Source organism: Balaenoptera ricei, chromosome 6, assembly GCF_028023285.1.
Source record: "Balaenoptera ricei isolate mBalRic1 chromosome 6, mBalRic1.hap2, whole genome shotgun sequence".
NCBI classification, from domain to species: Eukaryota; Metazoa; Chordata; class Mammalia; order Artiodactyla; family Balaenopteridae; genus Balaenoptera; species Balaenoptera ricei.
In genome coordinates this window covers 46,487,454-46,513,485 of record NC_082644.1, presented here as the reverse complement: position 1 = coordinate 46,513,485, position 26,032 = coordinate 46,487,454, and the positions used below count along the sequence as shown (strand labels likewise).

At 37.3% G+C, this 26,032-nt stretch overlaps 1 protein-coding gene across 4 annotated transcripts in view; it reads right to left on the bottom strand.

The window, feature by feature from the left end:
- LINGO2 (leucine rich repeat and Ig domain containing 2) overlaps positions 1–26,032 on the bottom strand; it is a 1,205,266-nt gene that overhangs the window by 389,190 nt on the left and 790,044 nt on the right. For 3 of the 4 annotated variants that reach the window (XM_059924622.1, XM_059924624.1, XM_059924623.1), the window contains one exon: positions 18,532–18,564. The exons of the other annotated variant lie outside the window; for it this stretch is intronic. The gene's annotated coding sequence lies outside the window, so the exon portion shown is untranslated. The remainder of the gene's footprint in view (positions 1–18,531; positions 18,565–26,032) is intronic. 4 annotated transcript variants of the gene reach the window in all.

Genomic DNA, 26,032 nt, shown 5'->3' with positions numbered 1-26,032 from the left:
AAGATGTAGTTCAACCTTCTTGGCATACATATTGGTAATTAAAATCCATAAGGGTAAGTGAACTTCAGAACCACCCATACACACATCCATCCATCTACCCATTCATCCATCCATCCAATATTTACTTAGAGTCTACTCTGTGCCAGACACTGAGTTGTTCATTGAAGACAAGGTCCCTTCTGTCATTGAACTTTAAGTCAAATGCATGAATTTCTTGGTTAGATGTTAGAATAAGCTAGGTTACTAGGTTTGGAAAATCTCAGTCTCCAGATCCCACTCTTGGATTAATTAAAACAGAATCTGTAGAGTGCCACCCAGGCATCAATATTGTTTTGTTAAAGGTGTGCAGTAATTCCAATGTGCATCCAAGGTTGAGAAGCACTCGAGTGGGAAGACAAATACTGACCGAGTAATTACAAATGTCCTGAGTGCTGAAGGTTACAACTGAGAAGTGTGAAGTCTTCTGCCCAGCTCAAGGATTTTTCCACTTATGTTGTTCCTCTCTTGAGGTAGCTAAACATTATTATTTATATAAATATCCCATTTAAAGGATTTGGATGCAAAGTATGACACTGATTCTCAACATACTGGAATACGGTATTCTCAAATGCATAAGTATTTTTCAAGCCTCTAGGTAAATAAATCATAGGATTACTGGTATAGTGAATAGAAGCCAAGACTGTAATCTGAAAAAGAAATCTTTCCACGAAAACGCAAATATTACATGTTGTTCACATCCTAAGAGTTCTGATTCAAATTGTTAAGATGCATCATGTTTTTTCAAATATATAGGCTTTGTTTTTCACTGCATATGTACCAATAGGCTTAGGAAATACAAGGATGTCCCATGTTGATGTTCACTATCATGAATTTTGTTTTATTTTATGGCCAATATGCAGATAAGTTTAGCTTATTACTTAAGAAATATAAAGCAAATATGACATAAGCCCATAAACATTTCACAATACTTCCTATGGCTATAAAATTACATATCCAAATGATTGCGTATTGGCTTTAGAAATTCTAAAACTTCAGAAACCTAAATGCAGTTTTCCTTTTAAATTCTTTCAAGTCATAAATGCAGACATTTTCAAACAGTAGCATTTACAATGGAATGTCAAAACTCCTGCTTAAAACAAACAGGGTGCAATGAGTTTTTAAAACAATACTTTACAAACTATTTTTTGTCACTTTAAATATCCTAAACACCCAGAATATAATAAAATGACACGATACAAAATTATCCCTTTGTTTGACCAAATAGCAAATGAATTATAAAAGTAGGTTTCTTATAGCTATTTTTAAAATATTTGTCCTGCTACATATAAATTCATATTGAAAACTCTCTTTTAATACATCTTCACATCTGTCATCTCCTGATGTACAATAAATTTGATACAAGGTATATTGTTGTCAGCAGCTAAAAGCAGCAAAATAGAATCTAATGATACCATGTAAAAAATGAAATGCCAACTGAAACACAAGCAGCTTCCTGGTTTGTGTTGTTGAATTTGTACCGTGAACAGGAGCCACTGGAATGTAGCAGCTCTGACCATGATTTAAGTCACATCCTAAAAGAAACGTGCTCACTTATCAATGGTGCCAACAGACTTACCCAAGAAATGCTGAAGCCACCTCTAATAGAAAGAGAAACTCATTCTAACTTTAGCCTAGAGGACGCTGATCTTTTAAACACATCAGTCTAATGGATAGACATCTACAATTCTACTTGCCTGTCTTTATACTTCGTCTATTATTTTCTTATTGTTCAGGATTCATTACAAAGCTCAAACCTCAAATGTATCTGTGTGTGTGTGTATGTATATGGGTGTGTGTTGTTTTGGAAAAATTACCTTTTCCAAAATAACATTTGGCCCCTAAGGTAAACTACTAAATATTCTCTTCCTAAATGTAGTAGACACCAGATGAAACATACATCTATTTCCACTTCTGAAGTAACAAAAGGTTTCTTGAGGAGAATAAGCGAAGATGGGTCTGAAAAATTATATATGGACCCTTTCTCCCCCCATGGATGGATGGAGGTCCCTAGAGAGCTCTGTATACTCCTCTGGAACTTGGTTCTGCATGTTGATCAGCCAGCTCCAGGAGGGTTCTCAGTGAAGGATCGAAACCATAGACTAAGAAAGACTGGTTTTGTGTAGTTTCAGCACGTAATACTCACACTGTACTCTTTGAGGAACATGGCCTGCATAAAGGCATGTGTATGTGTGCATGAAGAGAAAACATCTATTACCAGAGCTTTAATGTATTGCCACAAGCCTGAGTACCATTATGCAACACAAATGTGCAAGAAAGTCTTTACTGGTCAGGTGAACTTGGCCTGGGAGAGAGTGATAAATATGAACTGAGAGATTACGTGATAGAAAGCAGATCTGCAGGAAATTGCAATGGTGTTTCGAGTGTTTAGTTAGATGTTTAATCACTTCTAGTGTCTGTAAAGAGCTATTGATTTAGCCATAGATGATGGAATTATCTCTGAAAGAAAGCAAACAATCATAAACCCCTCATCCTTGTAGTGGTTAAAGTATCTTAACTGTAATACATCTGTCACAAAGATATTTGTTTCTGGTTATTATAAACTAAATATGCCTCAAAGTGGTCCAATGATACTACAGATTTATGGGTTAAAACAAATGACTGAATATCATACTTGTTTCTCTAGTTCCCATTAGAGTTCATTTCTCAATCATTTCTCTTTAGCTCCTCTGAAAGACACAGCCTCCTAGGTCTTTAGACCCAGACCCAAGGCACATTACGAACACTTGCTACACATGCACTCAGTCCATACCACTCACTGATTAGATATGATGCTTCTTTTGCAGCTATACAAACTGTTCATGAGAAAGTTGAATAAGTTGAATAAGTCACTCAGCTAGTTGTTGGCAGCAAAGACAAAATCCCAGGTCTGTTTTATCATAAAATTGATGCTTTTATGTACTACAGTATGCAATTGTTTCTTTGTGGAAAATAATTTTAGGCTAGACAAGAACTTCCACATTCAGAAGCAAAATGCTAGATTTGTAAGACAATTTGGAAATCATTTAATCAAATGGCCTCTCACTAGAGTTATCTCTTGTACCACATCCTAAGTAATAATCACCCAGTCTCTGCCTGAATAACCCCAGTGACAGGTAGTCATTACTCCACTGTTTGTCAGTTTTGTTTTTTGTTTTTTGGTGGGACACACTATGTCCGTTTATTAAAAAACAATATTTCCAACAACAACAAACCCTCCATATTTCCAAATGTGACCTACAAACTCACTGCAATAATGGTCAATGAGCCAACATATAATTTGGTTATTAAAAAAGCAATTTTTTATAATTGATTTAGTAATACAGAGATACAAGAATAGCTTAGGACCATGGAGACTTTTAACAAATGGCTGGAGTGTTTCCCCAACCAGATTTTAAACTACAACATTTTGGGCTATGTGACAAAATTAAAAAAACAAAACAAAACAACAATCTGATTATATATAATACTAGTATGTACTTAGAGACAGCTCTAATTATCAGAAAGCTCATTCTTCTATTGAGCTGAAATATTTCTCCCAGAAGCTCTTACTACTGGATCCTATTTCTAACCTCCGGAGAAACAATGGATGAGTTTACTTTCTCTTCCACTGAGTGATAACATTATTTCTTGGAACAAAAATATGGAAGGAGGGGATAAAAACTGCTCCAAGAATTTTAAAAGTGCTAACTTTGAAGACAAATTGTTAATTAATTTTTAAAATATCCATATCTAGGCTCCTATGTGATTAATTTCCCTTAGTCGTTAAAACAGACGAAGTCTATTAAGCCTTCTAATGTATAGCTCTTTCAAGCTTGCAAAGTGAGTTGAACTTACTTATCCTATAGGCTTTAAATTAATAGTCTGTAAAATGGGGACAATCGCAAAATACAGTCTTTTACTGGTTAAACCTCTAGAAGTCTTTCAGCTACATAAGTAAAGCAAAAAAAAATCAATAAATCAATATTTTACTTTGAGGGACAGCTACTCCTTGGTCTTCTCAAAGATATAACTTCATTATTATGGTATATGCTGTGATGAATTTAGAAGAACAAATATTAAGTGTTAGAAGCACTATGTAAACATGTATCACAGACATGCTGGTTTTGGCATATAACAAATATTCACCCCCAAATAGAATCTTAAATGTGTTGTGTTTTAAAAGTGAGACATCTCTTTGATTATAAACTATTATAACCATTTAATATAAGCAAGAATTGGGGTGCAGATAATCATATAGCAACATTTTCATTTTAGATAATGATACTTTTTACTCTGAACAAATGAACTGTATAAATGTAGTAGATGATATTTCAATCAATAATGAAGTATCATTTGTCTTGTATTTTACAGCATCATTCACAGACAGGTTCAGTGCTAGTTATAATTTCAAGTAATGTTTTTAAAAAGACGTCGAGTAGAAAAGAGTGGAGAACAAGGATGGGGAACAAGTGGAGCAAGGATTCTCTAAATTTTGTGCACGATTTTTTCACTAATTGTTCCCAGCATCCATTAGGGAATCAATTCATATCAGCTATATCAATTAAATTAATTATTTATATCAAGTAAATAAATTAAGAAATTAAAGTATATTGTCTATGAATTCCTTGGACACAAAAGAGTAACTTATTTAAAGCCTTTAACATTTGGAGGTATTTTTATTCATGTTTTAAAATCTCAACTAATTTCATAAAAAGGATATCTTCAGAGTAATTCATTTCTCTCTCCAAAAAGGGTTAGGATTAGGATTAGGGTTAGAGATGAAGACTAAATGAATTACTCTGAATGTATCCTTTTTATGAAAGGAGACTAGACTATTAAAACTACATCAAAACCATTTTCCTCTTTTTAGCTTGAAAAACAGAATAGTAATAACTATAATAGTAAAAGTTATTGAGCTCTTACTTTGTGCCAGGCACTATTTTAATTGATTTGCATTAATTAACTCATTTAATCCCCACAACAACCCTGTGTGGAAGGTATTATTATTATCTCCAGTTTTAGATGAAAAAACTGAGACATATGAAGTTAAATTACTTTTCCAGGGTCACTACTAGGAAAGTGAATTCCAATCCAGGCAGCCTGGTCCCCAGGTTCACCTCAGCCACAAAGCAATATCTCTTGTCATATATGACAGTACCTAACTCATAGTAGATTCTAAATCATTAGTTTTTAACTGCTCAGTCAGGAGTGGAAATAATAGTTCACCGGATACTGTGACAGCATGGGATGAAATGTAACCAAGCCCTATTCCATGGGTTTCGGGAGGCGAGCATTGTAGCAAAGCAGCTCAGAACTCAAAGATGCACCTTGCAGTTTTTACTCGGACAAAGGAGAGAGCTAAGGGGGCCCACAACACCTGCATCAAGTTCATGGGCCACAGGCAGAAAATGTAACATCTTTGTGCTTTAGTTTTCTCATTTATAACATGAGGAAGATGCTGACGAATGTGGTGGAGGTGGTGATACCCGTGCCATTGGGCTGATGTGAAGACGACATGCCTGGCACAAAAGTACACCCTCCATAGGTCTTAGGTATTATTGTCATTACGACAGCCCAGCTTCTTTAGGTGACTCTCTTCTTAGTACACAACTGCTCAAGGCTAAGAAGTTTTTTTATCCATTCAAAAAAGAGGCTATTTGGGCTGATTTGCCTGTCTTGTAAAGACTGAATTCAATGCTGCAAAAGGGGAATCTGCGTGATCTGTTCATTTTCATTAGCTGTTGTCAAGGCTTGCTAATTCCAGATTGTTCTGTGACACTAGGGAGAGAGAGAGGAGAATCGCAGAATGCAAATTTTCATATGCTAGATGCCCTTGAAAATCAGCAATTCTGTTGCCTGTATGCTCTACCTAACCCAAAACTTTACTTCCAAAAGCAGGGACTGAGGGAGGCCATCTCCTGCACCTCTGCACAATGCTTGGTTTGAATAGGGGGCGAGCAAACTGCTCTCTGCCAGGCAAGGTGGGGGTGAACTGGGGAACAAGTCCTCCAGATTCTCACAGTTCTGAAAGCCAGTCACAGCTGCCTCATTCTTTCATCTCGGCCCTCACAAGGATGCACACAGCAAATAGATTCTGGGCATAAGTTGCCCACAGGAAACTAGGCTCTCTCCAAGGGATACCTCCTTCCATATAGCATAATTTCTGGATCAAATTAACATCAACCCTCATGATTGCCAAATGCAAAACAAACAAACTGAAAACACATCGATCCCAGAGTAACACCCTCTCCCCTAGACCCACTCACACCTGCCCTAACCCTGGCTCTGAGATTCCAAAAATATATGAAACAATTCATTTTCTAACTATACTCCCTGTACAATCAGAAATACATTTTTTGCATGATGCTCTTTTCATCTCAATCACTTCCCTTTGGGTGACAGAATGCAAACAGATTTATGGAGCATGCTGCAAAATTAATATCTAAAAGAGAAATAATACATAGTTGCTTTTTTCCCCATGTCCCTTTAGGATCTACAGGAGAAAAGGCACGATGCGTTCACAATGCATATAGTTATAAAATGAAGATATTGAGACACTGAGCCTTTTCGGCAAAGGCTGACGGTAATGCACAATGCTTGTTTAGCCTAACTGCTTGACTTCACAGGCACACTTCCCTCTTAGAATCAATGCTCTGTATGGTGATGACCTTTCAAAACTGGCCCACAAGCATTGGTTCACTCTAGGAGCTGAGGCAGTGAGGTACATGAGTGCAGACACCTAGGTATAAATTCTGCTTCTGTCATTTGCTACTCATGTGGATTGAGGTTAATTATTTAATTTCTCTCAGCTTCAGGAAGATCATCTATAAAGCACACACACTAAAATTTTTCTCCTAGCATTCTAGAAGAGATTGTAGCTGTAACCTACTTAGCACAAAATTTAGCACATGATATGAGCTCACAAAATGGTGATCAATAATGTAACTACTAAATAGTGCATAAAATTTATGATTTTAACTATAACTAGCTACTAAATAGGGCAATGTTTTTTGTTAAAAGGGGAAAACATGAATTTCAAGGTTCACTTTCATATGTTAGAGCATCACTCCTTTAACCTGGCAACAAGGGAAAGGCTTTATCGTTTATGATAACCCTAGACTTTGGTTTCAGTAGAGGTAGTTGGGGAACAGAAGAGTAGGGGGTACACCAAGTAGCAAGTAACTCTGCAAAGTACTATCTTCCCTGTGTAGTGTGCTTTGTAGTTTACAAAGCTTGCTACACAAACTGGTTGCCCACCTCCACTGACTTTCTAGGATCATTGTTTTTTCTAAAAAAAAATCAAATGAAGCTGCTCCAAAACTTCTTTCTACATGATCTGAGAAGTCTAGTGCCTTCCAGGTTTTTGAGGGTATTAGAGATGCACATATTCTCCCATCCTTCTCTCTATATTTCCTATTCCCTCACACAATCTCACCCATGAATGCTGTCTGCTTGCAGTTTTTCTTCTCCCCCTCACCCACCGTGCTGGCCACTACTTCACATTCCTCATTCCTAAGTATGATTTCCAAACACAATCAGAATATATAGGGATAAGCTAGTGGGGTGTTGGAGGTAGAGATATAGGATGGCACAAAACCAACCAGATTTAAATATTAGACACCTTAGTTTAAACTTCTTTTTCCTATGGGCAATGTGCTATGGTTTTTTCTATCCTGTCTTACCCTATCCTATTCTGTCCTATCCTACCCTATCCTGTTCTGTCCTGTCCTGTCTTGTTTTGTCCTGTCCTATCTTATCCATTCCATTCCATTCCAGTCAGAATGGCTATCATCAAAAAGACCACAAATAACCAATGTTGGTGAGGATGTGGAGAAAAGGGACCCCTCATACACTGTTGGTGGGAATGCAAATTGGTGCAGCCACTGTGGAAAACAGTATGGCGGTTTCTCAAAAAACTAAAAATAGAACTACCATATGACCCAGCAATTGTATTCCTGGGCATATATCTGAAAAAAATGAAAACACTAACTTGAAAAGATACACGTTCCCTGCCCCCGCAATGTTCATAGTAGCATTATTTACAATTGCCAAGATATAGAAGCAACTTAAGTGTCCATCAACAGATGAATGGATACATAAGACGTGGTATGTGTACACACACATACACACACACACACACAATGGAATACTACTCAGCTATCAAAAATAATGAAAATTTGCCATTTGTAGCAACGTGTATGGACTTGGAGGGCATTATGCTAAGTGAAATAAGACAGAGAAAGACAAATACTGTATGATATCACTTGTATATGGAATCTAAAAAATACAACAAACTAGTGAATACAAGAAAAAAGAAGCAGACTCACAGATATCGAGAACAAACTAGTGGTTATCAGTGGGGAGACTGGGGGAGGGGCAATATAGGGGTGGAGGCCTGGGAGGTACAAACTACTGGATGTAAGATAGGCTCAAGGGTGTATTGTACAATATGGGGAATAGAGCCAATATTTTGTGATAACTGTAAATGGAAAGTAACATTTAAAAATTATACAATTAAAAAAAAAAATGGTGGAGCCACCACCAAACTGATTTCACAGTCTCCTTACGATTCATGACCCATGATCTAACACACTATTCTAGATCTCCTATATCTATTCTACCTGGGGCAGAGGTCACAGCTTAGGGGCTTGATTTTCAAACCAAAAAGCTATCTGCCTCTGCAGAGTTATTTTGCTCCTTTCCTAGACTGTGAAACTAGATGGTTATTTAATCATTTAATAGATTTTTTCTTCCCATTGCACATATTATTTCATTTATTTTTATAGTAACCTTATGAGTCAGGTAGAACAGACATTTATAGATTTCCATATCTTATAAAGATGAAGAAACTGAATCTTAGGTTGAGTGATTTTTCAAAGGTCACACATATAGTGATTGGGTCTGCTTTAGAAGCCAGACTCATGTCCATCTCTTCCCTATTTGCTTCTTCAAGAGCAATAGAGTATCACCTACATCTCAATTTCCTGGGTGAATAGTATTTGTTAAAAAATACAGATTTCTGGCTCCACTTTGTACAGACGCAGAACGTCTGGAGCTGGGCATGGGAATATGCAATATTCAAAAGGTCCCCAGGGAACCAGTATAGATCAAAGTAAGTGGATAGTCTTGCTACAGAGAGGGAGAGAGAGAGAGAGAGGGAGAGAGGGCACTTCTGGGGCTTGAGTAAGGATTTTGTTGTTTTGTTTCAAAAGGATTTGAGGGAACACAGAAGTCAAATACAACTGAACATAGTACAAATTATAAATAAACCAAGAATAAAGACTGAGTAACAGAAGAACCCGAATAGAAAAACCAATCCTTTAAGAAAAGGCACTTGGCTTTGAATTGGACTCTACTCTTTTAGCAGCTAAGATAAATTAAAAGTGATCTGAAAAGTTTTTTGTTTTTTTTTTTTAATTAGGACAATATTACTTTGGTTCTAATTCTCGCAGATCTGAGCAAAAGAAAAGATGTCTGTTGCATTTCATTTTCTAAGTCAGAACTCAAGGGAAGTGCTTAACCATATGGTCAAAGTTCAAAGGAAGTCTACAAGTTGGAAGCTACATCCACATCTCTTCCCCTATCCCAGTGTAATCATAATTATAGTAGTAATACCAACCGAGTATCTGCTGCACATCAAGCATGATAAACGGATTATCTTATTTACGATTCACAAAAGTCTTAGGATGCATTCTCCATTTTATGGACAAAGAAACTCAAGTTTAGAGATTTTAAGCAACTCATCCAAAGATGAGCACAGTAAATAAAAATACTGGGATTCAATCCTAGATAGTTCATCTCCAGAGTTTATATTCTGCTGAATCCCAGAAAAATGATAAGTGAAATAACCATGAGACATAAGCAATAGTCCTTTGAGAAGGAGAACTGAAGCAAAGATGAGAAAATCGAGAAAAGAAATGGTGTGTGAGTAAACCAGAAAACCAGGCTGAATGAGCCATCGTTTAAAAGGAAGGGTCAGTGCACAGCCCCTGTGCTGGGATGTAATTTGATTTGAGCCAATCCAGGACATGAGGACATGTCTTCCAAGTCCTGGATTATCTCTGGCTCTCAATAACAAGCCTTCAGGTAATACTCACACTAACAGAGGTTTGAGTTTCTTTAGAAATATGAAGAAACTCAGTACAACCAGTTATAAAAAGTAGAACACAAGGGATTTATTATTATTTGTCCTCTGATGGGATCACAAATTAATCACCCCCACCAATCTGGGAATTCACTAACATTAGCTAGTTAGACAAGGCTACATGGATATGTTCACTTGAAAAAAATCTTTATTTCAGACAAACTGTACATTAAGAACAATTCTACTATTGTCTTCATGATCAATTTCTGAGACTTCTATATTCATTAGATAACTTTGAGGTTGACAATTACTTTTGTGTAGATTTAAGCAGAACATTTTAAAATATTTTATTATATGATAATTAGCATGTGATTGGAATATATTAGGCAATTCTATACATGCTATATCTATATATCTATATCTACAACCATACCTACATCTTGAAGGCTAGGGGGTTTTTGCACCCTTTTTTAACTCAGCTTCTTATCCTGTAAAGAAATTGAACTCCTGGATTTGGCTCCCAAGCCTAAGTCCTGAAAATATGTCCAACATTATATGATGTGTTTGAGTTTCTTTGGTATAAACTGGAAAACTCTTCTACAGATATTAATGCCTCATATATAAGATAATTTTTACCTACAATAATGTTTTATACTATACACACTGATATTTTGTTACCTTCATATTATTCACATTAGACAAAGATATAAAATGATGTATTCTTTGCAAAGCACTTAGCACAATGCTCAGCACTTAGTAAGTGCTGAGAAATGTTTCTCTCCTTTCTTCCTTTCTAAACCCAGACCCTTCTCTATTGTATAATCTGCGCCTGTCTCTTTGCTTTGCGCTTCTTTTCTAGCTCATATTCACACTACGTTTCCAGCACTGCTTTTATCCCCAAATAGGAGATGGTTTTGTAATTGCCTTTTTGTTATAGAAAGCTCAAAAGAGGAAATATTTGTTGTAATTATGTTCATTGGGTACAAAAATGTATTTTCTGTATTTGCTCATGGTCACATTCACCAGGAGAAATATCACCCACTTCACTTCTCTTCTATCTTAAAATAGTAGTAATTCTAAGCTCCCTGAGAGACTGAAATATAAAGTGAACTGTAGAATGTAGGCTCCCTCTGACTCTTTGAGATGCTCTACATGATTGGATGTTATAGTCTATTTTATGAGAGCAAAGGATGTATGGTCAATGATTAAGTGGAAATAATTTTTCATTCTTTTGTGCAAGAGTTTGGTTTTGTAAAGATACTGTCTCTCTGTTCTGAGAACCATCTACTGCTGTTTGCTTCATTTTTCCTCTAGATTGTTTCCAAACTGAGATACAAGGTAAGATGAATACCACAGTCAAAATGCCACCATGCTCTGAAGCTGCCATCAAGCACTTTTGGTGGTCCTCAGGAAACAGCGTCACTTTGTTCTGTGTTTAATGTCTAAGACGGGGACTCAGCCGAGGCACCTGCCATTTTATACAACTCTCTAATCTTCCTCTTTATTAGCTGTCTGGCAACATCATCACACTGGCAGCATGGTTTAAATCTTGTTCACTCTTGTAATATAAAAAGACAAGAGAATGTCCCCGAAGATACAAACTTAATCTCTTGTACTGTAGACAGGTTGTTTTTCAATGTAATTTTCCTAGAAACAAAAATTCTTTTATATTTCCTCAGGGAAAAACAACCATCTCTTTGCCTTCTAAGTAAATATTTTGCATTACAATTGTCCAGATGTTCAAGATGCTTACTGAAGCTTTCTCTGTTAGCAGCTAATTCTCTAGATCAGTTGTTTAAAAAGGCACACATTATAGTATATATTCTCATTCATTTACTTATTTATTTCATTCATTCAAATAACATCTATTGAATTCTTGCTACGAATCACACACTATGCTAGGTACTGTGAATACCAAAAAGAAAAAGGATGCTTTTATTTGGGAAGACAAGTAGGGAAGGTAAACTTACAAAAACATAAATTGTAACACAACATGTTAAGTGCTGTGATGTAAGTATGAGCCAAATGTCCTGGGAACACACAGACATTCCTGTCTAAGTTTGAATAGGAAAGTATGAGAAGATTTCACAGAGGAGGAAGAGATATTTGAGTTCCACTAGTCAGTGTGTGCCAGGGAGGAGATAAGCGGGAAGGGCATTCTTAATAGAGAGAGAATGTGAAGAGCTTAGTGTGGCTGGAACAAAGGTAGTTTGGTAGGAGAAGAATAGGACAGAAGATTGAATGCCACTTGGATCAGAATGTGAAAATTAATTGGAATTAATTAACTGGCATGAATTGCCTAGGAATGAGATGGCCAATAGAAATATGGCTCAAAGCTAAGAGCTGGATCTGGGCCGCAGAGGTGGTCCCTATCTTCAAACAGGCTTCATAGTGAAACAAGAAGGACCATTACTAGAAGGCAAATCTGCAACATCCTATGATACACGATGCTGGAGGCACAGTGCTATCCTAAAAAGGGCTTCCGGCTGGCCTGGGTGAGGGTTGATGCAGAGGTAGCAGAGGAGGAGAAGGAGGGTAATTGAAGGGACTTGGGAGAAAGCTAAGCTGGGGAGGGCAGGGAGATGAGGCCACAGGAAGTGAAGAGTAGTTTGGGGTAGGGTTTTTTCACCTGTGTGGGAGTTTAATCTTCCCTTTCAGAGGTAAAGAATCAGAACAAGAGCTAAGAGCAAAGTTCCCATCGGTCAGGAGTATTTTCTGTTTTTCCTTCCTGTTCGGCCTATGGGAAATGCACCTAGTTTGAGACTAACCCAGAAGGCTAAGAAACAAAAGGAAGAGAGAAAAGAAGGATATGCCCAGGCAGACGATATATATAAATCAGGGTCTGCTTGTGTGACGAGGAAAGCATAGATTCCATAGTAAAAATGAGCCCCGAGTCAGTCCTTTTCCAGGAGAGCTGCACTGCTTTCAAATGAGATGTTAGAAGCTCTCCCTTGAAGTTCATGCGGGTCTTTGAACTGTTTCCCACTGTTAAATCTGGGGTCAAATTTGGCTGAGATTGCTGCAAATCTGCTTTTGATATTTTTCTTTCTGCTTAAAGCAGTCAAAGCCTGTTGCCTTCTCTTGTAATCTCTGCAGCCACTGCACTAATAATAATTACGGACTGCTTCCCTGGTGGTCTCTGCATTTCTGGAGTAGACACAGGATATAGCATTATCAGGTCTGTAGGAAAGAAGAACCTGGAACGTTACCTGGCTGACCCCTCAATTTTAGCATTTCCTCTATATTTCACCCCTATTACATGATCTTCAGGCTATGCTGGAAAGACTACCATGGGGGAACTTACAAGTTACCTGTGCTTTGGGACAGCATGTTTTATAGTAACCTTCCTCCTTACAATGAGCTGGATATGCTTCCTTGAGCCTTCTGGCTTCTTATATTATCACTTGGCACCACAGCTTAATCACACCTCTCTTCCACCTGAGACTCCTTCAGATATTTGAAAACAAAAATGCTAACACACTTTGCAGCTCCTTCAAGAGCGAAATGGAAATGGATGTTGGAGGACTCATTGCTTTTTGTCACATGTTAAACTGGGATCGTTCACTTGACTAAGCTCCTTTATGAAGAAAATAAAAATAAAAATCAATAAATAAGCAAACAAACCAGGAAAAAATAACAAGAAAAGAGAAAAATTTCCCAAGGTCTTCCCAAGGTGAGACCAGGATTTAAAGCTAGAGTAAATTACACAATTGCTAATATTAAAAAGTACATTTAAATTTAGCAATGCTATAACAATAGTAATACCCTAATAATGCCTCATCACCAAATTCAACTATAAGTGAATCCATTTCTCTGGCCACTATGCATACTGCCTTGGCCTAACTGCTACTAATAGCGTAATTTTGAGTCCATCACCATCCTCATTACCGTACATGTATATAAGTGTACACATACTGTATATGCATATATGTATATTAATATACAGAATATATATGGCTGGGACAAGATTTACTAACATGTGAGTACCCTTAGCATTTCCACAATCTGCCTTGTTTTTAGTTTCTCTCATTGAAAAATCTGGACAATGTGTCAAGATAAAATCAGAATGATGAGAGAGACAGAAGGAAGGTTTTAGGCAGAGAGACTAGGTTTAACTACATAATAAAATGTTGGAAAAGGGGAAAGCGATATACACAACAAAACTGCAAGAACTGGGGCATAAGGTAAGTTTAATGTTTTGACATGTGAGAAGATTGGAAATATTGCATGGTGTAAATAAAGGGAGAGATGGAGAAAGGGAATTATGGAAAGGGTTTCTGTGAGTTATAAATCTGATTACCTTAAATGATCTATGAAAGAATCAAGTGAATATTAGAATTCTCTTTAATTAATAATCATTATCTAATCTGTGCTTTTTGAATGACACCCTATTTAGAAGCAGAGCAAAGTAGGTTTTTTATAGCCTTCTAAATCTGTGGTACTCAAATCCAAACACAACACTCCCAGTGTGAAAATATTAAAGAGCTCTGACATGGAAATAAGACCTACATCCTATTTTCAGATACACAGTAAAGACAAAGGGAAATTAGGTTTAGAATCTGTAATAAAAAGGAAATTAGTTTTTTTTTTTATTTGTAACCTTTCTCCTGTATTTAAAACAATGAGTCCATTCATTCTAATATTTAGCCTCTGGACCCTGCTTGCTATCTATCTGCTCAAACATATATTCACATTTTCAATAGGCTTTCTCTGTCCTCAACAGTCCCTCAAATGGTTTAGCATGTAAATCATTAAGCCCAAGTAAACCCAGCTAAATGGAATGGATTAGGGTCTATCCATTGCTCTAATCCTGTAGCAGAGTTGGAAAAAAAAAACAAACCTCAAAACAGCCCTAAACCCAAAACAAAACACAGTCATATTTATTTGCTTTCTGGTCACCTTCGTGGGGGAGGCTCTTCTACAAATAATGTAAATAGAACTCACTGAAGAAGACAGGGAGGCGTTCAGTGCTCTTGACAAGGCTTAGAATCAAAATAAACTGTACAATATTTCCTTATTTATAACCTTATAAATATGGTAAAAATACAAAGAAATCAAAGCCATGAGCTCCACCCTTATGGAATTCTTGATATAGTCAGGGGAGTAAGACCCTTTGAGAAGGACTTAACAATGGAAGGTGAATGACAATGTCAGGCAACAGGATGGTACAGAATGCAGTGTTTCAGAAACAGTTTCCATCCCAAACAAGACCTTCCTATCTTATTCATCAAGCAGTCTGGGGTGGTCCATGGTAAGGAATGAGTAAAGCAATGTGATTGTGGTCCTTATTTGGACACTAGTCATTCTATAACTTAGGACAGTTTGCTTAACTTCTGTGAGCCTGAATTTCATTATTTGAAGAAAAGGAAAGCTAAAATGAATATTAGTTAAAGTATTTTTTAGATCTACAAGTCTGTAATTGTGATTTCCTTTCACCAGAAGGGTATGAGTAGACCTGCAGTGGATAGCACAAGCCATTAGAAACATCTACAGTGTATATAAGTGGCAGAGTACCCATTGGATAATGCAGGAAAAGACTGGGTGTCATAGGTAGGTTCAATGAAATATGTAAGTATTTGCTGGAGGTGGGTCTGGAGCCATCAAGATTATTTTCTTTTAATTTCTTATTAACCATTGTACTTTTCACAGGATTAGAGATAATTGTTTTAGCATTTACTGTGGAGTCAGTCTGGAGACCATAATTACATGTCAACCCAGTGATGTTTCAGACCCTTATGGGTAAGAACACTTGCTATTGCAGAGCTGCACTATATCCCTTCATCCAGGTGTGTTTATAAATTAGGTTTTGGATCCTGCTAACTCAGAGGCCAGATTAAGAAATTTTAGTACTATCCTGCTTTACTTGGATTATGAAATACCTGGCAATTTCTATGACACTGAATTAGAAGTGCCATTTTTTCCCCATTGGATCAGACGGGGCTCTTTCCCTATAAAAAGTCGAAGTTTAATATGTTTACATACTTGCCAGAGCATGTGTCAAAATAAATCCAAGGGCTTGTGTGGGAAGCTGGCAAATCTCCCTTCCTCTCCTTCCTTATGCCCCCACTCTAGTGGACTCTGAATTGTCTGATGCCTCACCCAGAGAGGCTGAACAAAGTAGGATCTTTTCACTCAGACCCCTTTGCCTTTGGGCTCCCCACAAGCTCCAGCACCAAGAGGCTGCTGCTGGATGGCCTTTGCATATTGGCGACCTGGTCTGGGATCACTGACCAGTCTCAACAGAGGGAGGGATGGCTTTCCTCTTCTACTCTAATGTACACGGACGATACATACACAAAACACTCTGCAGATCTCACCAAGAGGAAGGGGCTCTAGTTGCATCCCTTTATATTGTTCTTCTGCTCTGCCCTGCAGATTTCCTACCACTTTTATTGCCATGGAAGAATGACTGCCAACCTTTCCTGAAGGTTTCCTCTCTCCCACCAATCTGCAGCAACCTCCCCTCCATCTGTCAAGCCTCACATCACCATGAGCGAAGGCACTCTCTGCACACAAAGGCACAGACAATGCTAGTTTCCATCTGAGCAAGATTTGGAAGTTGGCACCAAACCTCTCCTTCCAGTGACTTCCTCCTTGCTACTACTGATTCCCTTCTCCTCCCCCTCAGCAATCACTCAAATTGCCGACTTCCCTCACCTTAGTGATATTTATCAAAATCTTATATTTAGAAAAAAAGTAGATGCAGTTTGCTACAAGAAGATGGCATAATTTGATAGACAATCCCAGGTTATTTATACTTTCACATGCAACAAAATGTGACCATATACTGAATACATCTCTGATGGTGAAAATGAAAGATCACGTCCCTGAGAGAAGTTTATTTCAGAGAAGTGAAGCTGTTGCCTGCCCCTAATAATAACGCTTTACAGTAACAGTAATAATAGCGAAGTAGTAATAATGGCAACTACCATTTACTGCGTTCTTACAACAGGCCAACGTGATTTGTAAATACATCATCTCATTTATTCCCCAACAACCTTATGAAGCAAGTCGTCTCATTTCTTTCATTTTACAACTGAAGAAACCAGGGATTAGAGATGTTAACAAGCTGGCCCAACACACAAATGGGTAAACAGGATTCAAACTCAGGCACTCTGATTTTAGAGCCCAACTTCTCAACCACTACTCACTGCCTCCCATTATGTATTATAATTACATAGATTGATGGCTGAGATAACTTAGACTGCTTTAGATTAAATGAATCAAATTAGATTGGCAGATAGTCACTAGAGTCCCTTCCCAATTATGACAGTTATGTTTCTGAAAACCTCTCTGGTAGCACAATTTTCTGTTGAGGACCTCAAGACTTTATTTTTAAAAAATGCTTTACGGGAAATCAATGTTAGTAAGGAAAATGAGAAAGTCTTTTTTTTAAGTAAGTGTAATAATGCTCATTAAAATAAAACAGTCCCCCAAATTAAAACAATATTTATCCATCTTAAGTTAGTATGAGTACTCTGCTATTAATTTCCATTTACTAACCATGCTTAGCAGAAAATTTCAATCTTTGCTTCCCATGAAGTTTGCTTCAATCTACCACTGCCATTCTTACAAAGAGCCATCTCATGTGTGTCTGGAATGCTTTGCTTGTTTAAAATGTATAGTGGTAACATGCTTGTTCTTGGTCAGAAAGTCTTAAGATTGCTTAAAAGGTATAGGGAAAGAAGAACTACAACTAGAATTTTGAGAAAAGATAACTGATATTATAGATTACAATACATTGATTACTACTTAACTATGTGATAGTAGTCTATATATAGTAATACATCTCACACAATAGTAAAAGAAATTATATAGTTTACTATTATGTAGAGAGGAGTCATTTTCTCATTGTCACACCAATGGTTTCCTCTTCACCTCAATTATTTGGGAGTAGACATATCTGAGCATATATTAGCTGAGCAATGTGGTGGAAACATGGCTCATTTATCAGATACAGCAAGTTAAATTGAAGACCTGTGACAATAGGTGAAGGTTTTTTGTCAGAGATATCAAGGAGCATTGGAAAAATGTGTGGGATTGGGAATACAGTGAAGGTCAGCCAAACAAAGTATGAAGAGAGGAAAATCAGGTGACAGGGTCTTGCACACTATATGTATGTAATAAGTATTCACTGAAAATATATATGCATGGTGGATGGATGGAATGATGAATGGATGAAGTGGAAAAATACTGAATATTTACAATTTCACAGTTTTGTCAAGTATTGAATTAGATATTATATTTGATTGCTATATTGCATTTTGTAACAATCTATGTTGTATTTTTCCATCCATGAGTGAGGAAAATAAAAGCATAATGTCCTCTAATCGCTCTCTGTGAAAAGCTAAGGACATATTTTGCTCTGCTTTTTTCATACTCTGTTTCATATTAACGAGAGGTTTTAAAACATCATGAAAAGTACCAACCTTGAAAGCTGCATTCTGTTTTGCTCATCTCACCTACAAAAATAAAAAAAACAGGAAAAAAAAAAAGGAAATTTAAGTGAAAGCCAATTAAGGCAACAGCAGTAAAAAGAGCATTTAAAAAAAAACTTTTACCTTTTTCCCTTGACAAAGGAGATACATTTAACTGTGAAGAGAGAAATACTCTGATAAACCTTTCTCTCCTCTTAAACTGTTTTTAAAATATTTTGTGCTTTTTCAATTTTGTGAGTTTGCTTTTTTTTAAAATTTCTTGGGGGCACAGCAATTATGAATGACAATGAGGAAAGATACAGGGAGGATGTTTAATAAAAATGATAAAACTAAATTAGATATAAAGAAAAAACACAGGCAGAACTTAATCAACCCTTGGAAATTCGCCATCATGATAAGATTGTTCGATAAATTCAGACAAGAGTATTTTAAGAGACTATTACAATGTATTCTCAGGTTCTGAATTTTTACTCTTGAATGCTGATTAGAACACAGGCTCTTGCTTCTTCTCTCTCCTCACTCCCCCCCAGATAATCTGTTCTCCCTTATGGACCAAGTGATTATTGTGTTGTTTATAATAACTGTTCTACATTCCTTATGGAAATTGTAATTATGATGCTGAATATTCAAACTGCAAGCCACTTTTCTCAGGGAAATTGTAATTATGATAATGCAGTATTTACCCAACCAATGTTTTCTAGTCATTGTTCTCTTTGAGGAATGAGGAGGTGAGAGAAAAACACTGAAATAAAATATCCTGTTGGGATCTCAGATATGTATTCTGGTAATTAATATTTTTATCACAATTTTATAAGGTTCAGAAATATTGAGGAATTTACCTAATATGACACAGCTAGTAAATCAAGAACACCCCAAAATAAACACAAAATTATACTATTTAGAAAAAGAAACAAAATTCCAGGTCAGTCACTGAAAAATCGAGTTATGTGAGCCCCTAGGTAGATGGCAAGTGGATCTCTACTAACTCTTCTTATCTATCTGCCTTATTTCCACTTTGCCAGATCTCTACAACCAGTGCCCCAAACAAAGATGGGAGGCCTATCCTTTCTTCCTTAGGAATTCAGCAGTGATTGTTTAGGATTTTTTCAATATTAACAAGCAATGATTGAGGACCTACCATGTACAGTACTTTATAGATATTTTTTTATATCCCATAACATTCCAAGACAAGTATTTTTACTTCAATTTTACAAATAAGGAAAATGATTTACACCTGAAGTGATTAATTTGCCCACATTTTCCAAGTTGCTCTCTGTTCTTTTAACTTGCAAAATTGATTAGTCAATCAAAAAGAAATGAAGATTAAACAGAACCTCAGAAATTAAGGGCAAACAAAACAGGAAATTAAAAAAGGAAGAATAATAAATATATAAATTAGTGATTTCTTTAGTAGACTACATTCTAGTCACTGGCTTACCACCATCTTATGCAGCTTGAATACTTCCAGGATCTAGTCTCGGTCCTTCTCTCAGCTTTACTATGCTTCTGACCCCGGCCCAAGAAGTTCCATTCTCCTCCTATATATATATTTTTTAAGCCTTAGAATAACCTTCCCTTCGTTCTTTCAGTAGAGTGCATCTATTTCATACAGGTCACATAATATCAATATATATTTCTGTTTCCCCACACATGGAAAGGCTGATGAGCTGCCCACCCAGATAGTAACAGAGATCAATGCTGAGCCTCAATTAAAGCACGATCCTCGGGGAGACCAACCAGCCACTTGATGGAAAGCTGATTAGGACATTGGATCTCTTCCACCTCAGGAGTAGTGATTCATTTTGACTAGAACTAAAACCAATTCTAAATAAGGGTTTGCTTATCTGCCTGTAGGGTCTTGTTCAGCACCATGGTCCAAGGAACTAGAGAGTATCTGATCCATCAATCAGTACATGATACTGCATAATATTACCTTAGACCGAAATACTTTGGATGTCAGCAATAGATATATAATCATGGGATCCACTCATCCCGATACATACTGCATGAGCCAGAAGCTGCTGACCTGACAGACACATGGAACAGCATTTGGAGGTGTGGCTGAACCACCAGCTTGGAGATGACATGCTGCAACGACGGGTGCCATTTAAAGGATGTGGGAAACACACTAAATCAATGACCATTCTTTGGTACTGCATCCCTAATAGATAGAATCCATAGTCTAGAGACCAAGGGGAGGAAGCAGAAGTGGTCGAAATTGGCATCACTCCCAGTGCCCTAAGCGGGGAATTTGTGCTTTCTGTACCACAAATTTAGGCTCTGTGAATCCAGATATCCTGGTTTTCAGAGGAAGGATGCTTCCATGAGAGGACACAGTAGGGGTCTCATTGAACTTTAGGATACACCTTACATCCAATCACGTTGGGTTCCTTGTGCCAGGAGACTAGCAGAAAGGAGAGAAGTCATCATACTATCAGGGAAAACTGATGATCAGGAGGAGGGGCTGTCGGACAACGAAGGCAGGGAAGAATTTCTAGTATCCAGGTGATTTATAGGGAATTTCTTGGAATTTCCTTGTTTTTGATAATAAATAGACAAGTGAAGTAGTCATGGCCTAAGAAGGGAATGGTGAGGAGGGGTTCAGACCCCTTAGTAATGGCCTGTTCCACCCCCAAGGTAAGCCATGTAGATCACCAGAGGTGCTGGCTAAGGATGAGGGAATTCTAAAACGTGTGGGAGAAGAGAGAAAACAATAGGAGGACCATAGGTATCAACTATGGCCTTGAGACTAGCTGCATGGGCAGGGGCTGTAGTTCTAACCTTCCTCTTGGAGGCTCTGCCAGAAAAGGTGACTCACTAGAATCCTGAAGAAGCTGTCCCAAGATGCAATAAACTTATTACATGAAGCATGAAGAGCCAATGCTGCAGGACATTACCCAGATCCTCCTTCAGGACAAGGCCCTCATCCCCCATCTGCCTGAAGTGTTGTCTCCTGGTGGCTCACAGCTGACTCCTTCTCTGGGAATTTTCCTCCTTCTACCAAAGGTAACTGCTTTACCTGAGATAATTCACCTTCCCACAGGCAGCTCATATCTAATGACTGATCTATAGATGGGTACAAAGACCAGGCCCCCCTTTCTCTATTCGGGACACCTATAACAATATTGATCCCAAGCACACTCCTCAACAAACTTCCTGCATCAAAAGCTCCATCTCAGAGTCTGTCAAGAAAACTGACATAAAGCAAGAATCTAAAATTCAGAAGCCATGGAGATGAGAACTGAATACAGGTATGACTGGCTCTAAAGTCCATATCCTATTCATTATATCTTCCCATCTCCCATAAAGAACAGTTTACTCTAATTTTCAACATAATTTTGTCTAGACAGTAAACACAGCTGATAATGATATGTTTAAGCCTGTAAGTCAGAAAGCATTCTTCAGTGTTACCCAATAGCTATAATTATACTGTCATTGGAACATTAAACTAATATATTTATACCCCTTGAATTCCAGACTGAGATAAATTAGTAGATACAGAAATATATATACATATTTACTAATTTATAATATTATATTAAAATATATATGCACATATATATGCATATATGTGTGTATATATATTCTATAAAATATAAGTCAAGACTAATTTGGTTAGTTTGACCAAAATTCCTAATTATGCTAGCCTATTTTCAAAGAACAGTATACTTTTAATCATGCCATTTTCTAGGAAAGAAATTCAAAACAGCTCTGTTTCAGAAAACTTAAAGGATTAGTTACAGAACAAAGGCTTACATTTTCTACCATAAATGTAAGGATTTTATCAGGCATGAAATGTAGTCAGAACAATTTACGGTCCAGTAAAATATTACTTCAGGCAAGCTTTACAATCAGAATGCAGAAGTTACTTAATTCTATGTAATTTTGAGAGAATGCAGTTAGGACTTTACAACCAGCGAATGGTTCAACTCAGTGGTCATCATCTCTCTGTAGTCTCTTGTCTGGAAATCATTATGTCTCTTGAAACTGTTCCTGAAGAAATTCCACATCACTTATTCTTAATTCTGGGTGACATCATTACACTCTTCTATTTAAACATACTTGGCCTGATTGGTTTACTCATGTTATTCCACAGCAATACTCCATTAAGTGCTTAGTGTGATAAACACAAGACAAAATCAGATAAACTGAGACAAGAAAATTCCAAGAAACGTACCTAACCTGCCACAGTGAGGCAGGAAATAGTTGCTCTACCTTGAGGAAGAGTCTCTGGTGCCTGGCATAGTAACCAGCATGTGGGAAACAACTGATAAATATCTTGGCATGAGTAAATGAGTACATACGTGGAAAGATAAAATGAGCGAGAGAAGTGGATGGGACAAAGATCACAATTAACTGAGTGATGAACTAAAGGTAACACAACGCATTTGATGAGTATCATTATAGGTGTTTTATTATTTATAAACTAGTCCTTAATATCATTTTTTAAATAAAATAAGAAAGCAATATAATAAAAAATATGAGATTCTGTACTCAGTCCTCACCCCCTCTCCTACTTAATGTAGAATGGTTTAGATAACACTACTTAATATAGAATGGTTTAGATAAGATTATAGAGCTGCAGTATGAGTTCTGAATCAACAGGCAATGTGATGTGTCTCCCCCATACACTAATACCATGGCAAGCTTTATTATTACACCTGTAGCATATAGAGGAAGGTAGGAAATGAGCCTGCATTACTTTCCCATTGTCATTTCAATATGGAGTATTGCTTTTTGTTTTGGATACCAGATTTTATGAGATCCACAAACAAATGGAACACAATATGGGCGAAGGCTAAGTTAGTGAAGAAAATCAAAAAAATATAGGAAATGGCTGAAAGAATTGAACATGATCAGAGGAAGCATGAGAGTTGTTTTGGAACATCTGAATAAGCATCATAAACTTTTAGCTAGAGATATTTTAAGTATTGATAACATGAGGAAGAACACTAAAAACTGTCAAGATGGCTTGTGCCTTAAGACAAAAGTTAGCAAATTACAGGCTGCCAAATCTGGCCACCAAGTCTATGCTCTTTATTTACACATTGTTTATGTCTGTTTTACTGCTACAGTAGCAGAGTTAAGTAGTTGTGACAGAGACCCCACAGCCCACCAAGCCACATGTATTTACAACATGACCACTTACAGAAAAAGTCTGCTGACACCTGCCTCAAGAGATAGTCATTCATTCATTTATTCATTCATTTAGAAAATATGTTTCAAGCAAATATAATGTTTCTAAAATGTACCGGACACTGACAATATACAGGTAGGACACAGTCTTAGCCCTGGCAGTCTTAGCCCTGGTACCAATTTCCCTGTCACCAGACAGAAATTAGGTGACCATTAACAAAGCATATTTTGGAAGGGAGCAAATCATGAAACAAATTATTGGATTCAATGACTTCAAAGATTTCTTTCAACTGTAAGATTCTTTAAAAAAGGAATCCTCTTGGAGGAAAAGGCCTTGAAAAACTGGTAAATGGAAACAGATGAAGAAATAGGGGGTTGGGGTTATGGAGAAGAGTCAAGGTGAGTGATTAGAGAATAAAGACCAGTCAAGTTGGATAAGTATATGGGGTAGGAGTGAGGAAGTACAGAGGAGATATCTGGACAGACTAAAAACACTATATTGTGAAGGGTATTCTATGTCAGACTTAAAATTTTTTAGCTTATTTCAGACAACAGGAAGCTATGAAGTCTTTTTGAAAAGGGATAGTATAAACAAAGTGAAATTCTGGGAAGATCAATTTGACAGAGATATGTAGGATGGATTGGAGATGAAAGATAGGAGAGCAGTACAGGCTCAAAATAAGCACGAAACACTAAGTATTGGATGGGAAGAGAGAAGCAGGAGTGAATGTGTGTTTCGCATGAATGAGGCATGTTGGTTCCACAGCAACTCAGGCTCATGAGAAAAAATAGGGAGCGGGGGCTAGGTGTGACTAGGGTTCTGCCCCTGGATGTGTATTATTTCTTTCGCAGAGCCAGAGGCTTCCTCTATACATGGCCCAAAGGAACATGGTAAACTCCATCTGATTTTAGTCAATATCCAAGAAAGCCCAGCATTGGTGGGTAGATAATGATGTCGTTTAGAACAGGATCACTGACAGTGATGATGACTATATAGAATTTGTGTTTGGACTTTCAGAGAGGAGGCCATCAACTGTTTTGGGGGCCCTAGTTAATGAACAACTGAGAAGTGGATTGTATCAAGTCTGGGAGGAAGCTGCAGAGCAAAAACAAAAAAAAACAAAAACCCAAACCCAAACCCAACCACCACACCCCCAAAAAAAAAGCCAACTAGAAATTCAATTGTACAGTTTTGATTAACATGGTAGAAATAGGGAAAAGATGTGAGTCTGTGGGTATTTGCGTGCCAAAGGCAGCAAGAATAATTCCAGGCCCCACCGGTTGCTGAGTTTGAGGCTGTTGATATGCTATGTAACCTGGAGCTGGGTGTGGCTCTGCTTGTAGGTAGCAGATCTCAGAGAATACAGGCACTACCCAGGGAATAATTATAACTATGTTTGTGTGGAATTTAAATGCGTCCTTTCCAATTTGGGCTTGAGAGTACATGCGTATATATCAAATGTACAATACCATACTTAACGTCTGAATGGGCATCATTAAGAAGAAAAAAAGGCAATGATCTTTTCAAAGAAGGTCGGCTATTTTAAAGCTCCTCATTAGTCTTAGAGTATAGCCATGGCTTTAAAAGGAAATTGTTACCTTCCGCCCAGAGTCCACCCAACTGTCCACCCACTCATTAGATATGTCTTCGTAAAACAATCGCATCAATAAATTATATATTAAATGAGCTTAGCTAACTACCTACAACACATTGTAGCCCATTAACAGGTGCTCATTTATATTAAGGACAGAAATAATATCCATAGGAAGAGTTAGCTGAAAGCCAAGTAAACACATTTTATATTTCCTTTGCTGTGCATCAGCAATATTCAGAGCAAAGCCCTGAATCTCCCAGGGCTCATTCATGCGCAATCTGCAGCTCCTCAATACCTGAAATCCTCATATAGGTATAGTATAATTAAGTTCTACAAGCCACACTGCACATTTCAGTGAAAAGCACTAAAGCGTAGTGGTTAAAAACACTTGCTCTGCTTTTAGACAGCTTTGACATGACACTTCAACTTGGTGTGTGATCTTTGACAGGTTAGTTGACCCCTATGCTTCATGTTCTTGATCTGTAAAATGGGGGTGGTAATAAAATAGCATTTACCTCATTGGGCTAATGTAAGGATTAAATGAGAAACTGCAATTAAAGTGCTTGATACCTTGGAATCACTAAATAAATACTATCATGGTTTTTTTCACACCTTTTTCCAAACAGGATTTGTGGAGATTTACAACATATATGACAATTAGAACAAAAAGGACCCCCACTCCCCAACAAAATAAAAAGGGATCCTATGGTAAAAGGTAGCAGTTTGGAGGTGGGGTCTTCTACTCTGCCTTAAGACTGATC